Source organism: Rutidosis leptorrhynchoides, chromosome 10 (assembly GCF_046630445.1).
Source record: "Rutidosis leptorrhynchoides isolate AG116_Rl617_1_P2 chromosome 10, CSIRO_AGI_Rlap_v1, whole genome shotgun sequence".
Lineage (NCBI taxonomy): Eukaryota > Viridiplantae > Streptophyta > Magnoliopsida > Asterales > Asteraceae > Rutidosis > Rutidosis leptorrhynchoides.
The window spans coordinates 100780643-100798855 of NC_092342.1; the positions used below are offsets into that span (position 1 = coordinate 100780643).

Sequence of the window (18213 nt, forward strand, 5' to 3'; positions counted from 1 at the left end):
AAACTGGCGTAAAATACGCCAGTACTCAGTTATTAAAAAAATTTTAACTTCCCATTTTTTACATTCTTTTCGCACAAAACGTTTTTTGGGACTAAAAACCTTGACCCCCTCCCACACTTTGAGTATTGCATTGTCCTCAATGCACAAAGTTAGAGATAGTCATTTATACCAATCCCATTTTAAGCCTCGAAAATGATACTTTGCCCCGCCCGCGTGTACAAAAACAAAATAAAACACCCAACAACTTACAAACTTTACAAAGGTGTGCGGATTTTTGATGGAGTCGCGCACTCGACTCCTCTTCCATCCTTTAGCAACCATCGGGATCCTCGACTCTAATGTTGCTAAAGTCGAATTCCCTTCCAAATCTATCGTCGAGAGTGATCATAATATCCTCATCTTTAATCACCAACATTCCAGTGTTAAAGTCCAGCGACATCTTTGCTGTTGCTAAAAACCCACGTCCCAACACAATTGGAGTGTTTTTGTCCGTCTCACAATACATAATAAAGAAATCTTCTTTATAACCAATACCGTGGATAATAAACAGAACATCTACCGCAACTCCGATTGGGTTATCAACGGTTTGATTCCCAAACCGGATCCTCGTAGTAGTTCGAACTAACTCCCGAATGCCTATAGACTTTGCAATTTTGGCTGGCATCATATTAACGCTTGCACCCGATTCTAACAATGCCGAGTAAATCTTTTCATTTTGAAACCGACATACAACCGAAAACTCCCCCGGATCTCTATATCTTATACAAGGCTTGAATTCACATTGTGGTTTAGGTTTAACATACTCAACTTCAATAGTCCAACCCTCATCATCAACAAAAGACGTTTTGGTGTTGTTCATGAACTTTTCCGTGTTTTCTTTACCCCACATATTCTCAAGCGTCTCTCAGATCTCCTCTACATCCACATCCAGTTCTTTTTCTACTTCGGGTGTTTCCTTAACCGTGTTAACACAAATGGTTTCATCTTTGCTTGAACCCTCACCACTCTTCCTCTTCAATTGTCTTTCCATGTAGAGATGAAAAGACTTTTCTTCTTCAATTATATCTAGAAGTACAGCACGTTCTTCCGGACTTAACTCGAACAACATCTTCTCGGTTGGCTTGTGATTACCTCTAGCCTCTTTGAATTCTTTATACTTTCTTTTCATCGATTCATACAAAATTTCAGCTTTTTCACCTTCACTCAACTCGGAATCCAAGCGTTGAGCAGGGTGAATGCCCCCACACTCAACACTTTGATAGATTGCATCTATATCTATCGTATCATCAACTGTGTCTTCGACACGATCCCCATTGGTTTCATTCTTTTGTACCCCAAGCATCATACAATAGTCTTCATCGAACTCTCTTTCAAAAATATAGGCTGAAGGGAACCTCATGTTTTCCGAGTTACAAAATCTAAAGATTCCGTTTCCTCCTTCAAAAGTGATAGAACCTACCCCCGGGTCTATTGTACAATCCGCAGTTGCAATGAATCCACGCCCGACTAGTAATGGAACATCTTCATCTGTAGGCATATCAAAAATGGTGAATGGTACTTCAAGGAAAACACCTTTCACACTAACCATCACATCACGAAGTACACCAAGTGCCTGACGCTTAGTATTGTTGCCAAGTGTGATGACCGCATCGGATTTAGTCAATGAACATAGGATACAGTTGTCATGAAATAATCGCTTGTATGTCACCTATGACATGATATTAATTGTAGAACCTGTATCTGCAATCACTTTGAATTCACGATGATTGTTAGCAAAGTGGGGTAAGACCCCAATGAAACTTAATTCGAACAATACTTCACCTGGATCTTCTTCTTGATGACGGAATTCCGGCCTTCCCTTAACATCTTCTTCCAATGACAACTTTTCATTAAACTCATCAAAACATTCATCTGAAATAACCTCGGACACTGCATCATCGGGCGCATCATCGAATCGCCCATCATCATCCCAACCGTCACAATTGGGCATACGACTAATAGTAACATTTTGATCAAGCCATGTATCAATGCTCTCTTTACTAACATGATTCCTTGATTCATCCACCTGAATTGTTCTAAGTGAACCGTTTCAACTACTTTGGAATCTTCAAGTGATGAATTTAGAGCAATTTTCAACCGTTGCCCATTAACCAAAAATGGTTCTCCACCTTTTGGATCTTGTATTTCAATTGCCCCATGTGGAGTAACCTTGGTAATAACGTATGGCCCGTTCCATTTACTCTTCATCTTTCCCGCAAACAACTTCAACCTTGAATTAAATAACCACACACTTTGTCCTACCATAAACGTTCGCCTTACGATTTGCTTATCATGAAACGCTTTCGTTTTCTCTTTGTAAATTTTCAAACTTTCATAAGAATCGCGTCTCAACTCATCTAATGCCGATAGGTCTAACTTTCTTGCTTTTCCTGCCTCATCCATGTTCATGTTCACCTGTTTAATAGCCCACTCTGCACGATACTCAATTTCAACAGGAAAGTGACATGCCTTCCCATAAACAAGTCGATAAGGTGAAGTACCAATAGGGGTCTTATAAGCTGTCCGGTAAGCCCAAAGCGCATCGTCTATTCTTAAAGACCAATCTTTGCGATTAGGATTTACGGTTTTTGCTCAAATCCTTTTTAATTCCCTATTAGATACTTCCACTTGCCCACTTATTTGGGGATGGTAAGGCGTAGCAATTTGGTGATTTACCCCATAATCTCTTAAAAGTTTAGCAAAATGCGAGTTCTTAAAGTGCGAACCCCCATCACTAATTATGGCCTTAGGTACACCATGACGACAAAAAATATTTTTCTTAACAAACTTTAGGACAACTTTGTGGTCACTAGTCCGAGTAGCCTCAGCCTCCACCCATTTGGAGACATAATCAACGGCTACTAATGTACTCAAACCCGAAAGACGATGGAAAACTTCACAAACCAAAATTGGGTTCATGGGCATTTCATTACGTTTATAGATTCCCCCCATCCGTTGACACCTACCGCAATTTCTAACATACTCACATGCGTCTCTAAAAATAGTAGGCCAAAAGAAACCTGAGTCGAGTACTTTGTACTCGGTTTTCTTTACTCCATAATATCCTCCACATGCGAAAGTATGACAATGAGCTAGAATGTCTTTATGCTCATCTTCCGCCACACATCTCCTTATAATTTGGTCGGGTCTAATTCGGTAAAGAACCGGGTCCTCCCAAATGTAATGCTTAACCTGTGAGAAAAAGTAATCCTTCTTGTGCTTGTTCCAATGCTCCGGTACTTTTTTAGTCACCAAATAGTTGACAATATGAGCAAACCAAGGTACTTGCACAACACTGAACAAACACTCATCCGAGAAATTTTCCTGGATCGGTTTAGCAGGGTCAAATGGTGGCGGGGGTATTCTAGACAATGGTCGGCTACCACATTCTCTATACCCTTCTTATCCCCTATTTCCAAATCAAACTCTTGTAGCAACAAGATCCACCTAATTAATCTCAGCTTAGACTCTTTTTTTCTAGTAAGTGTCTTAGGGCACTATGGTCCAACAAAACAACTACCTTAGACCCCCACAAATATGATCTAAATTTGTCTAAAGTAAACACTACCGCTAGTAACTCCTTCTCGGTTGTGGTATAGTTTATTTGGGCATCCGAGAAAGTCTTACTAGCATAGTATATAACTACCGGTTTTCTATCAACCCTTTGCCCTAAAACAGCCCCAGCTGCATAGTCGCTTGCATCACACATGATTTTAAACAGTTTAGTCCAATCGGGTGATTGCAAAATGGGTGCTTCGGTCAACTTACGCTTAAGGGTGCTAAAGGCCTCCTTAATTGGTCATCAAAGTCAAATGGTGCATCTTTTAATAACAAGTTGAACAATGTTTTAGAAATCGCACTAAAATCTTTGATAAACCTACGATAGAACCTCGCATGTTCCAAAAATGACCTTACCCCTTTGACATTGGTTGGTGGTGATAACGTTGAAATTAGTTGCACCTTGGCCCTATCTACTTCAAATCCCCGTTCAGACACAATGTGTCCCAGGACCACCCCTTCCCTCACCATAAAATGGCTCTTTTCCCAACTAAGGACAAGGTTGGTCTCGGTACACCTTTTTAAAACTTTTTCCAACATATTCAAACATGATTCAAAAGACTTGCCGAATATTGAGAAATCATCCATGAAAATTTCTAAAGACTCACCTATTAACTCTGAAAAAATACTCATCATACACCTTTGAAAAGTAGCAGGTGCATTACACAAACCAAAAGGCATTCGTCTAAAAGCATAAGTTCCATAAGGACAAGTAAAAGTTGTTTTTCTTGGTCATTGGGTTGAATGGGTATTTGGTTGTATCCCGAATACCCATCTAAGAAATAGTAAAACTTTTGACCTGACAACTTTTCAATGATTTGATCAATAAACGGTAAGGGAAAATGATCTTTTGAAGTTGCAGCATTCAACTTCCTATAATCAATACATACCCGCCAACCCGTCACGGGACGGGTTGTGATCTTTTTTCTCCTTCCTCGGTTTCTATGACTGTGATCCCAGCTTTCTTTGGCACTGTTTGCATGGGGCTTACCCACTGACTGTCTGAAATAGGGAAAATAATCCCCGCGTCTAACCACTTGAGAACTTCGTTCTTTACAACTTCCTGCATATTACGGTTTAACCTGCGTTGCGTATCACGGGCAGGTTTAACCTCCGGATCCATAACTATCCTATGCATACACACTGAGGGACTTATCCCTTTCAAATCAGCTATAGACCATCCCACTGCAGCCTTGTACTTATGAAGCACTTCCATTAAAGCTTTTTCCTGCACACCTGTCAAATCTGAAGCAATAATAACTGGCAAAGTGTCGTTAGTACCTAAAAATGCATACTTCAAATGAGAAGGTAAGGGTTTTAACTCAAGAGTCGGTGGTGACTCTAGTGAAGGTTTTGTATTAGTATCAATGGTCTTAGGTAGTGGCTCATATTTATGAGTCCACGGTGGTAACCTAGCGTCCATTGTACTTGCTATAGCTAATTTGGCTGCCTTAACCTCTTCACATTCAATATCCTCTTCATCACCTAAGAAAAATACTTCTACTGGGTCATTGGTTATTAGGTGAGAAGTATGTTTTTCCACTAGTTCATCAATCACATCTACCTGATAGCATTCATGGACATTTGGAGCGTGAAGAGAATTAAAGATATTAATCCTCATCCTGTAATTCCCGAATGATATGTCCATGGCACCCCTTCAACAATTAATGTGGGCATTTATGGTGGCCAAGAACTGGCGCCCCAAGATTATAATGGGCTGGGCATCTCTATTCCTAGATTCAATATCCATCACAGCAAAGTCAACCGGGTAATAGAAATCCTCCACTTTTACTATCACATCTTCTACTATCCCCCTAGGCGTTTTGATTGATTGGTCCACTAGTTGAATAATTATGTCAGTTCTTTTCATTAAACCTAATTCAAATCGATCAACTAGACAAAAGGGTAAGATATTAATGCTAGCTCCGAAGTCCAATAACGCCTTTTTCACATTCATGTTTCCTACAGTAACCGCTATCAATGAGGTCCCTGGGTCCTTAAATTTAGGTGGGAGTATGCCCGAAACAACCGCACTTAGGTGCTCGGTTAGCTTCACCTTTTTGGGTAAAGTTGCCCTTTGCTTCCTCTTTTGAGTGCAAAGGTCCTTCAAAAACTTAGCATAAGATGGGACTTGCCTAATAGCATCGAGAAGGGGTAAGTTTATCTTAACCTGTTTAAATGTTTCCCACATGTCCTCTGGTTATGGTCCCTTTTTCCCATAAGGGAATTGGTTTGGGGACTCTAAGGCCTTGGGAAATGGGACGGTTTTTGATTCCGTCTCCAATTTCTTGGGCTCATTAACGATTGGTTCCTTATTTTTCACCCCCTTCCCATGGTTATCATTTTCACTTACCTCATCCTCATCAAGAACAATAGGAGATTTACTTGACTCTTATTGCACTACCTCGTTTTCACCAACCTTATTGTCATACTTCTTTCCACTTCTCATGGTGCCTACCATGTTAACACTATGCCCTTTTCCTTAATCCTTATGATTCGAATTTAGAACCGTGTTGTGATGGCCCCGTCAAAACACTTAACGGCTCCGTCACTTGGTCCCACAGCTTGATCGAACTTAAATGAATTTAATAAATGACATTGCATTCTTTTATATCAAAAGTTTCCCAAAAAGGAAAGCATACCAAAATATGTAGTTTAAAAGTAACCCAACATATTAATAATCCAAAGTTGACACAAAAACATTGTCAACAACCCACAAGTATTAATTATTCAAAAACCGAATGCAAGCCAAAGTTTCATAAATTGTTTCATAAAAATCTGCCCAAATGCATGCAGACTCTTCTAAACACAGCGGAAGCATCACATAAACTCAAGTACCTGTGAAAACATGCGAGTAAACTGTCAACACAAAGGTTGAGTGAATTATAGGTTTAAATAATTGAATAAACTTTAGACCACAAGATTTAAAAATGTTAGAAAACATTAAGCATTATTCCATTATCAATGAGCCACCTGGTAACCACTTAACCCTTTATTTACCCTTGCCAAACACTATAAAAATATACACTGGACAGTGTATCTACAACAAAATACGAAGTACTAAACATTCCGATTATAAATTGCTAGCGCGACTAGCTCGAAATGGGGTTGTCAAATTCGATAGATCGATCCGCAGGATTCGCGTTCACCGGTAGAAACCAATTATTACAGTTACCAGACTAGGGAATATTTTTGTCCAACTCACAATGAATAATTTAAATTTAATTGTCACTTGTGTCTAAACGTGAAATAAAATGCGTGTAATCACATCCCAAAAATATACTTTGAAAAGTATGTAAAAACGGGACTATAACTCACCTTAATAGTAATGAAGTAACCAACATAATTAAGCGAACAGCAAATGTAGTACAGTGATCAGGAATGATCACAACGCCGACCTATAAATAAAGCAGGTCGATATAAATAACTAACTTAGGTCAAGTCTTAGTATGATAGCTATTGTACATGTTGCAAGTAGTCATAGAACAATACTCAATATGCATCGGTTTGATTCAAAAAAACTTACGGACACACACTTTATATTTTTAGAAAGTTTCTATTTTTAGCAGGTTTCCATTTTTGGAAAGTTTCTATTTTTGGAAAGTTTCTATTTTTGGAAAGTTTCTATTTTTGGAAAATTTCCAAATTTAGAAAGTTGCTATTTTAGGAAAGTTTATAAGTTATGAAAGTTTCCTTAATTAGAAAGTCAACAAAAGTCAACTGAAAGTCAAGGTCAACCGAAAGTCAACTCAAAAGTCAACCTTGGTCAAACATGGTCAACGTAAATTTTAAAAGTATAATTTATAGTAATAATATAAGTTTTAATGTTTATTAAAGTTAAATATGTCTAATTATGTCATAACATAAGTTTAATTAAATTAAAATGAATTATTAAAATTAATATAAGTTTAAATGATATAATTAATATAACATAAGTATTTAATTAATTAATTAAATATTAGTCCTAATGTAAGTATTATTAATTAATAATAAATTTTAAATCATATCATAAGTATTATTAATTAATAATGAATTATTAATCATATCATAAGTTTCTAATTATAATTATTAAATCATAGTATTTAATAATTAAATTATAATTAAATAATAACTAAGCCTTATAATAATTAAATAATTAATTAATCCTTATTATAAGTCTTGTTATAGTAATCTCATAATATAAGTTTAATACTTATCATAAGTATTTTCCATTAATAATAAAAGTATTATTAATCATAAGCTTAATTAAAATGTTAATTAAATCATAAGTATTAATTAAATGATATAATAAATATATATCATAAGTTGTAAATAATAATAATTACTTTTTTTATCATAAGTAATTAAACGATAATGAAATCCATTATTTATAACATAAGTTTAATAATTAATCACAAGTTTTAAATCAAAAGTTCATCGGGTCGTATCCTGAGCCCCGGGTGTCGGTTTTCGGCGAGCCTTACATATATCTCCGCCTAAGCAAACCACCCGACACTTTGGTACACTCAGGAACACACCATGAACAGCCCACAAGTCGTGATATACAGCCAATACACTACTTGGAACTTCAATTCAATCAAAAACGTGTTGTTTAGACGTAACGGGTGATTCGTGGCTCGGATTGAGATGACCCGAACATGAAGGTTCGCCCCACCATCAGTCCTAACACACTAACACACCCTAAAGTCACCAAATATGGTCACAAAGTCGGACCAAACCTGGTTCATACCAAAATCACATTTCAATCTTAACAAAATACCATTTTGATCATAATTAGGGTTCCGGGAATCGAAACGACATGAATCCGGAGTCTAAAATTAATGTCTTGATGAGAGGAACTCATTTATATAATTTATTTCATGATCAAAATCAGTTACAATATCAGAAACACATGAAAAATCTGCTGTCCCAAATATATCAAACCGAAAACATATGTTTACGAGTAATTCTACGCATACAATCAACATTACAACAACTAATAATCATCATACTAATAATATAAACATAAAATACAGAAAAATAAATAAAAATTAAAAGTTCTAGGGTTAGGGTTTATACCCTAATCAAGAATCAATTAGTATAATCGCGTAGAGAACGGAACGATGAACGCGTTTATGTAGATGATCTCTTGATCCAAGCTTGAAAAATTGATGAAGATGATGATGTTGGTGAAGGTGGGCGACGGCCAAGGAGGGAGGAGGAGGAGAGAAAAATGAAATTTAGGTTTAAATAATATTTTGTGAAATAAAATTGTGAAGTGAAAAATAACTAGCAAAAAAAAGCAAGGGGGAGTATACCCCATGGATTCGGCCAAAATTTTTAGTGGGGTGGGCCCCAAATGGTCCATCTCACTTAAATGTAAATTCCTTGTGGCCCGAAAGCCCGAACGAAACCCGAAACGCGAAAACACGCTTACGCGATTAAATATTCGGAAAGATAACAAACGCGCGACGAAAAATAAATATAAATACTATATATAATAATATGATCTTAAAATATCATATTTAAAATATTTAGGATTTAAATATCCCAAAAACGCGACCGTTGGTTTGAAAACCGAAAAGATTCGCCGGATAGAAATCCGCGACACGTAGAAACGTATAAATTAAAATATGAATACAATTATTCACATAACATTTAATAATTAATATATTATTATTAATATAATAATATAGGTCATAGAAATGACGTAGCACAATTAACAGTTAACGGTCGTTAAATAATTAACGAAAAAGATAACGGAAAAAGTAGGGTCGTGACAGTACCTTCCCGTTACGGAAATTTCGTCCCGAAATTTAAGCAGGTGCAGGGGTTTACTCAGCATCTGGGAACAAATGCGGATACTTCTGCTTCATCTGATCTTCACGCTCCCAAGTGAACTCGGGGCCGCGTCTGGCGTTCCATCTAACCAGGACGATAGGAATTCGGCTCTGCTTAAGAGTCTTAACTTCTCGATCCATAATTTCAATAGGTTCCTCAATAAAGTGTAGTTGCTTATCAACATGAAGTTCTTCCAAAGGAACAGTCTTATCGGCTTCGGCCAAACATTTCTTTAAGTTCGATACATGAAAAACATCGTGAACAGCACTGAGTTCTTGTGGCAACTTCAAACGATAAGCCGTCGGTCCAACTCTCTCAACAATCTCAAACTGTCCAACAAAGCGAGGACTTAGCTTTCCCCTTTTACCAAAACGGATCACACCCTTCCAAGGTGAAACCTTTAACATAACACGATCACCAACTTGAAAGTCCACATCTTTCCTTCCCCTATCGGCATAACTCTTTTGCCGACTTCTAGCGGTTCTCAACCTTTCCTTAATCTGTACAATCTTCTCGGTAGTCTCGTGAATAATTTATGGACCTGTGAGTTGAGCATCCCCAACCTCATTCCAACAGACAGGAGACCTACACTTCCTACCTTACAAAGCTTCAAACGGTGCAGCTTGAATACTTGCGTGATAACTGTTGTTATAAGAAAACTCAGCTAGCGGCAAATATTTATCCCACCCATTACCAAAATCAATAACACACGCTCGCAACATATCTTCCAACGTCTAAATGGTCCTTTCACTCTGACCATCCGTTTGAGGATGATAAGTGGTGCTCATATCTAATCTAGTTCCCAAGGCTTCCTGCAAAGATCGCCAAAATCTCGATACAAATCGACTGTCTCGGTCCGAAATAATGGATACAGGAACACCATGCCTAGAAACAATCTCCTTCAAGTACAAACGAGTAAGCTTCTCCATTGAATCTGTTTCTCTAATCGGCAAAAAGTGAGCCGACTTAGTGAGTCGATCTACAATCACCCAAATAGTGTCATAGCCACCCGCAACTCTCAGTAACTTAGTAATAAAATCCATTGTAATTCCTTCCCACTTCCACTCGGGAATCTCGGGTTGTACCAACAGTCCAGACAGTTTTTGATGTTCAGCTTTAACCTTAGCACAGGTCAAACACTTAGCCACATACGTAGCCACATCACCTTTCAAATTTGGCCACCAATACAGCTCCTTAAGATCATGATACGTCTTTCCTGAACCAGGATGAATAGAGTACCTAGACTTATGAGCCTCATCCAAAACAAGTTGTCGTAGTTCACCAAACTTCGGAACCCAAAGACATCTTGCAAAGTACCTAGTACCATCTGCTCAAATCTCAAATTTCTTAGCCATACCTCTTACGTTCTCTTTCACAAAATTCTCTTCCTTTAAGGCTTGTTGTTGTGCCTCAAGAATCTGCCTTGCGAGGTTTGTTCTAATTGTCATATTCAAGGCCCTAAACCTGCGAGTTTCAGCCCTTTCTTTACGACTCAACGCATCTGCCACCACATTGGCCCTACCCGGATGATACAAAAGTTCACAATCGTAATCATTCAACGTCTCAATCCATCTTCGTTGTCTCATGTTCAACTGTTTCTGAGCGAGGATATGTTGAAGACTTTTGTGATCTGTGTACACAGTACTCTTGACCCCATACAAATAATGTCTCCAAATCTTAAGTGCAAAAACAACGACCCCCAACTCTAAATCATGAGTTGTATAGTTCTGCTCGTGAATCTTTAATTGACGTGACGCATACGCAATGACTTTATTTCGCTGCATCAAAACACAGCCAAAGCCCTGACGTGAAGCATCACAATAAACAACAAAGTCATCATTACCCTCAGGTAGTGACAATATCGGAGCGGTAGTCAACTTCTTCTTTAAAATCTGAAAAGCAGCCTCTTGTTCATCCTTCCACTCATACTTCTTCCCCATATGCGTTAAAGCAATCAAAGGTTTTGCGATACGAGAGAAATCTTGAATGAACCTTCGATAGTAACCTGCTAATCCTAGGAACTGATGAATCTGGGAAGGAGTCTTCGGAGTTTCCCACTTTTCAATCGCCTCAATCTTAGCAGGATCAACTTGAATCCCTTGCTTACTAACAATATGTCCAAGGAATTGAACTTCTCGTAACCAGAATGCACACTTAGAGAACTTAGCGTACAACTCTTCTTTTCTTAACAGATCAAGCGCTAACCTCAAATGTTCCTCGTGCTCTTCATCACTCTTCGAATAAATAAGGATGTCGTCGATAAACACAATAACGAACTTGTCCAGATAGGGTCTACACACACGGTTCATGAGGTCCATGAACACAGCAGGTGCATTTTTCAATCCGAACGGCATAACAAGAAACTCAAAGTGACCGTAACGGGTGCGAAAAGCAGTTTTCGAAACATCAGATTCTTTAACATGTAACTGATGATAGCCGGAACGAAGATCGATTTTTGAATAAACAGATGAACCCTGAAGCTGATCGAACAGATCATCAATTTTCGGAAGGGGATAACGGTTTTTAATAGTAAGCTTGTTCAACTCACGATAATCAATGCACAAATGAAAAGAACCATCCTTCTTCTTAACAAACAGAACAGGAGCTCCCCAAGGGGACGAACTAGGACGAATAAAACCTTTGTCTAACAACTCACGGAGTTGGCTTGACAATTCTTGAAGTTCAGAAGGCGCAAGACGATAAGGAGCACGTGCTACGGGAGCAGCACCGAGAACAAGATCAATTTGAAATTCTACCGCGCGTTGCGGCGGAAGGCCAGGTAAATCTTCGGGAAATACCTCGGAAAAATCTCTAACAATATGAACATATCCAACACTCTTCGTTTCTCTTTCGGAATCAACAACGTGGGCTAGAATAGCATGACAGCCTTTGCGGAGATGTTTAAGAACCTTCAGACAGCTAATAAGATTTAACTGTCGGCACCTCTTATCTCCAAAAACCATCAGCGGCTCTCCAACCACATTAGTAATACGAATAGCTTTATCATAAACACAATCTCAGTACGATTCACAGATAACCAATCCATTCCAATAACAACATCAAAACTACCAAGTTCAATCGGTACCAAATCTATCTCAAAATCTCTACCTGCTAAACTAATGTTACACTTACGATGCACAGTCTTAGCAGTGAGTACCTTACCATTAGCTATTTCAACAACATAAGTATTGTCTAAAGGAGTTAACGGTGTTTTGATTTTTGGACTTAATTTACTCGGCACAAAACTCAAATCAGCCCCTGAATCAAGTAGTACATAAACTGATAAATCGTTGACCGAGAATGTACCTGAAAGGACCCGTCCTAATCCACCTGGATGAAGTCATCAACATTTGGTCCCATTGCGATGATCGGCTCCAAGTAATGTCCTTATATTGAGCAAATTCACAGCGGAAGACTTAATTCGTACCTGAGAATAAACATGCTTTAAAGTGTTAACCAAAAGGTTGGTGAGTTCATAGGTTTATCATAACAATCATTTCAATATGTTAATAGACCACAAGATTTCATAATCATAAACATAATACACTGGCAAGTGTATGTAAAGCATTCTAAGTGGTTGAGCACTTGGTAACCATACTTAACATTTAATCAACGTCGCATATTCCCTTTATTATGAAATCTCACTACACCGTACCAAGTGTAGTCACCAAAACGAAGTACTGTGCAACCGTTGAATACTGGTCGTCCAGTCCGGTTGGGGTTGTCAGGCCCGATAGATCTATCAACAGGATTCGCGTTTACAATACTCATGTAAATAGTAGTTACCAAGCTACAGGAAAATATGCCAGTGGTACAACTCAACGTAGAATATATTTTTAAGTACTTGTGTCTATTTTGTAAACATTTATAAAAGCAGCGCATGTATTCTCAGCCCAAAAATATATATTGCAAAAGCAATTAAAAAGGGAGCAAATGAAACTCACTTTTGCCTTGAAGGTATTTAATTCGACTTGGTCTCCGATAGATATCACGAACCTAACCATATATATAATATATCAACATATTTTCTTTTTAAGTAATCGTTACATATATATATACTTTTAATACTTTTAATATTTTTCTTAGTCCGTAGTTAGCAGTCCGATGTTAGTGGTCCACAATTAGTTGCTTAAATAAAATAAATAAAGACCCCATCGTATTCGTGTTGATCAGAATTAATCTCGACCCATGGTACCATGTTGTCAAATGACGTGTTGCGTACATAAAGTACCGTGTTGTCAAATGACGTGTTGCGTACAATCGTGAGGTCTTATGATAAACCTTCTCGTGTTGTTTACGGGTGGTCCTGAAATATATAAAATCAAATCATAAGTAATTATATATAAAATATCATATTAATTAGAAAAGATATGATTAATTTATTTTTTCTCCAAATATTTTTGTAGCTAAACTAGCTTCGGATACCCAATCTTCTTTTAGTCGTAGTTTCTTCATTACAACTCTATTTTTGTTGGTTCAACTTGCCACTTCCTTGGATCGAGTCAAAATTTAAGAATATGAACTGAAAATACCTTAGTTTGTATTCGAAATCATAGGTTATAGGTCAAACTTTGGTGAAACTTATGAAAGTGATCATTTTCCATCATAAAAACAACATTTAATGATCATTTTTCTAAAAATACTTACACTTTGAGTTAAACCATGAAATTTTTATGTGTTAACATATTCATAAGAAATATCATTTTTCCAGAACATGAACTTCCAATTAAAAGTTCAAGATGATTTTTAATTATCCAACCCAAAACAGCCCCCGGTTGCACTCCGACGACGTAGATTCAGTTTTTAAGATGTTCTTTGTTAAACCAAGTTATATCTTGTTAGGTTAGCATATCATTATGATATATTACAGGTCTTGAAGTGTTTTAAAAGTCAAGTTAGAAGGATCTATTTAGTTTGCGAACAAGTTTGAAATCATTCAAACTATGTTCTTGTTGTTAAAATTATATACCACAAAAAAAGATAGCTATATGAATATGAATTGAATAAGATTATGAACAAGGTTACTACCTCAAGTTACTTGGACAAAGTTACTGCAAAAGATAAGAAATAATCTTGGAATTAAAGAGTGGTGGAGTTAGATCAAAAGGTTGGAAGTAAACTTCTTCAAATGGGTGGTTATTTTGATATGTTCTTGAAAGAGTTTTCTTATGGTGTTTAAGGCTTGTAATTCAAGCTAAATGATGGGGAAAATGCTTGGAGATGATCAAGTATGTAGTTAGGAGTATTTTGAGAGAGAAATTAGGGTGTAGGTATGAGAAAATGGAGTGAAGAAATAATGTTCATTTATAAAAACGTTTTTAGTTTATAAAGAAAGAAAAGGATTCCTAATTTTGTTTTCTTACTAATAATTCATACTACTTGATAAATTCTAGTTACTACATATCTAGGGCAGTAATAATGTTGATTAGGATGTTGATTTAATGTGTATATACCAATAGTAAATACGTATAGAAGCTGGGTATGATACGGGTACATATACCCTAGATATACGTATAGAAATCTTGAGGAAACGGAATGAGAATTCAAATATAGCTATATTTTGTGAATATACTTATATTGTTTTATGTATTTAAGTCCTTAAAAAGTGATTAAATACATTATATATACGATACATGTATAAGCATTATAGATTATAAGTATATATATCAAAGAATGTTACGTATAGTTATCGTTTTGAAAACTTAAGTTAGTAGTTTCAAAATATACTTATAACTCATTGTCATTAGTACACAATGAGATGTTAAACCATCCTTAGATCATGTTAAATATATATAAATACATATATATACACAAACGTATAATTATCGTATGTTATATAGTTCGTGATATCATCGGTCATATTGGACGGTCAAACGTTGTGTAAAACTCTTTTCAAAAACACAAGTCTCAACAATTTGGATTGCTTATCATGTTGGTATGGTTTAATTTATGTAAATATTAATCTCATAAGTATAATTTGGTCGGAAAATTCTGGGTCATTACAGTACCTACCCGTTAAAGAAATTTCGTCCCCGAAATTTGATAGAGGTTGTTATGGATAACAATAAGAAGGTTTTCATGACAAATATAAGGTGATAATGGAGTTTTATCATCATTGAGTAATGTAGATAAAACGATTCGATTATGCGAAGAATATAAATGAGACTATCGTAAAAGAGTGAGATTAGTAAAATATATTCGTCTTAACCGATGACGTAGTTATGATTGATTTCCGGGATTTAAGGGATTTAAAGAGAATCTTACGTAATAAGATTTGATTCTTTGGTGATTAAGGAAATCAGGATCTTCTTTGATTATATGCAATAATCTGTTTCGATTGCTCAGTCGGATATTTCACTATAAATTCACCCCTTCGTTTCCTTATTTTCCACGACTCACACCTTCTATTCTTTCTCCCTTGATTCTTAGTTTAAAGCATTCATCAATATGCTCCATCCGGTCCTGATTCTTGATATACTCCTAACTTTTATATCTGTCATTCTTCTTTTTCATCTACCACCAGAAGAATCTATTTACTTCTACTATACTCTTGTGTTTATAGTATTTCTAATTTTCCCGTGTCTCTATATTGCTATCTGCATCGATATACACGGTTTGTAATTTCGGGGTTATTATCGAAGTTTATATTCTTCATTATTTTTCGGAGCTTCATGCTTTCGTTTTCTCTTCCCGACTTCGAGTCAAGCGAGTAATGGTTCGGAATTTGTAGATATGAAATTCAGAATGAACATAGCTAATGCTCTAAGAAGAAAATGGTAATAGAACGATTTTGATTTGTTAAATTACCAGAATACCCTGGAGAAGACCGAGTCATCCAGAAAAATATTCTCTTGATATGTTTAGAGATTAGATAGAATGTAAGAGTCGTGTAAATGGCACATGATGACGGTACTGTGAATCATCATGCTTCATTAGAAACTCAGCATGACTTACTGTAATATAATGACGTTGATCAAGTGTCATTATATTATACTAATCCATGCTTCAGTTCCCAACACTACTTCAAAACATTCATATTTTAAACTCGAAGGTTTCAGAATTTAGAAACTAACACAGTTTCTTTTATGTTGCAGATATTACGGAGAGATAAATGATCTTAGATAAGAATAGTTGTGAAACTATCGCCAGAAATATGGAGGATATTTTTAATAGAACATACGAGAATATCTTAGAATTTCTAATATCAATGGATGATGAAGAAGATTTTTCTGTGAAGGTTTAGAATGAGAAATAAGATGTTTGCTAACGATTTCAGCAGGCACAGAATCATTTGGATTCTTTGAAGGCAAACTTATTCTTTGTGATTTGTCCACGGCTTTCTTCATAGTTTCACATAATCCGCTTTTCGGTACTAAATTTTCTATCGAGCGTTCCTAACACTCCTTTCTTTATCATCAAACTTTTGGCCATTAAGATCATCTACAACATGCTGGTTCGTCAGCATTTTCAAAGTTAACTGATCTGGGTCATCGGTTATCAAACCGAGGTAGTTTCAGGAGAATTGTGTTTTTAGAATGATTAATCGCTGATGGTAATATTGTGGAATATAAAAGGTTCCCCAGTAACAATAAAGAGTACGCATATATATCGCGGTTATAATAAAGTTGTTTCAGATGAAAAGTCGGAGTTGACTTGCTGGAGCTGTGACAAAATTAGCTACTTTGGAAAGGGATTGCAAAACGATCTTCGGTAATAACAATGTCAAAGGAACTAGAACAGATACGTGTCAAACGTTTACTCAGTTTCCAAGGGTTTTTCAGGTGCATAACTATATGCATCAATCTTTTCTTCCGTAGATGAAGTGCGGTTGGTTTATCCTCTCGATTGAGGTGTTTTTAAGATTCATGATAGATTTGAACGCTGATTGTAATCGTCAAGATACAATGAGGTTTAAGATGAAATCAAGTGGCAATCTTGAAGAAATGTTTAGTTTCATATGTTATAATCAATATTTTAATTTATTTTAATTGTCCAATGTCATTAGTCCACAGTAACAGTCCAATAATTCATATATAGTTTAATATATAATATACGAATTAATTAATACGTGCCGTGACCCGTATACCTCTCAGACTCGATCACAACTCAAACTATATATATTATTGTAGAATCAACCTCAACCCTGTATAGAGAACTCGATCATTACTGCATATAGAGTGTCTATGGTGATTCCAAATAATATATATAGATGTGTCGATATGATATGTCAAAATATTGTATACGTGTCCCGATATTTAAAGTGAGTAAAATAATTACAGAAATTAAATGACGATAAATAAAAGTGCGATAATTAAATTGCGATAAATAAACTGCGATAAATAAAATGTAATCAGTTAGCTAGGAACAGTTAGCTGGAACAGTTAGCGTGGATTCTTAACAAAATTTTTCATAGTTAATTTGTTTGTTTCTAATAGATTTTATTTTGTCATATGTTTTCTTCATATGCCACTTGTTGGATTCTGGGAAGTCAAAATCCAAATATGAAATTGAATGAAAATGGTTATTCTGCGGTGAACGGATACGTATATCGGTGGTTGTAAGTAGGATAGTAAATGACTGTTGAATCAGCTTCGACGAATGTACAATGTAACTTATTAAGATGAAATCTAATTATTCCTCGGGTATTACCTACCCGTTAAAAAAAAAAATTTCACCATTAATATTTTGTACAAAAGAACTTTTAATTACAATCTTTATGAAAACATATATACATATATATTTTCTTCAGATGAAATCATGAATTTAATGAGTTAATATGATATTAATCTCATTTGC

At 36.1% G+C, this 18213-nt stretch overlaps 1 pseudogene; it reads right to left on the reverse strand.

Annotated features, from left to right (window-relative positions):
- Positions 1-904: 904 nt before the first annotated feature.
- LOC139870487 (uncharacterized) lies at positions 905-5788 on the reverse strand (annotated as a pseudogene).
- Positions 5789-18213: the final 12425 nt, after the last annotated feature.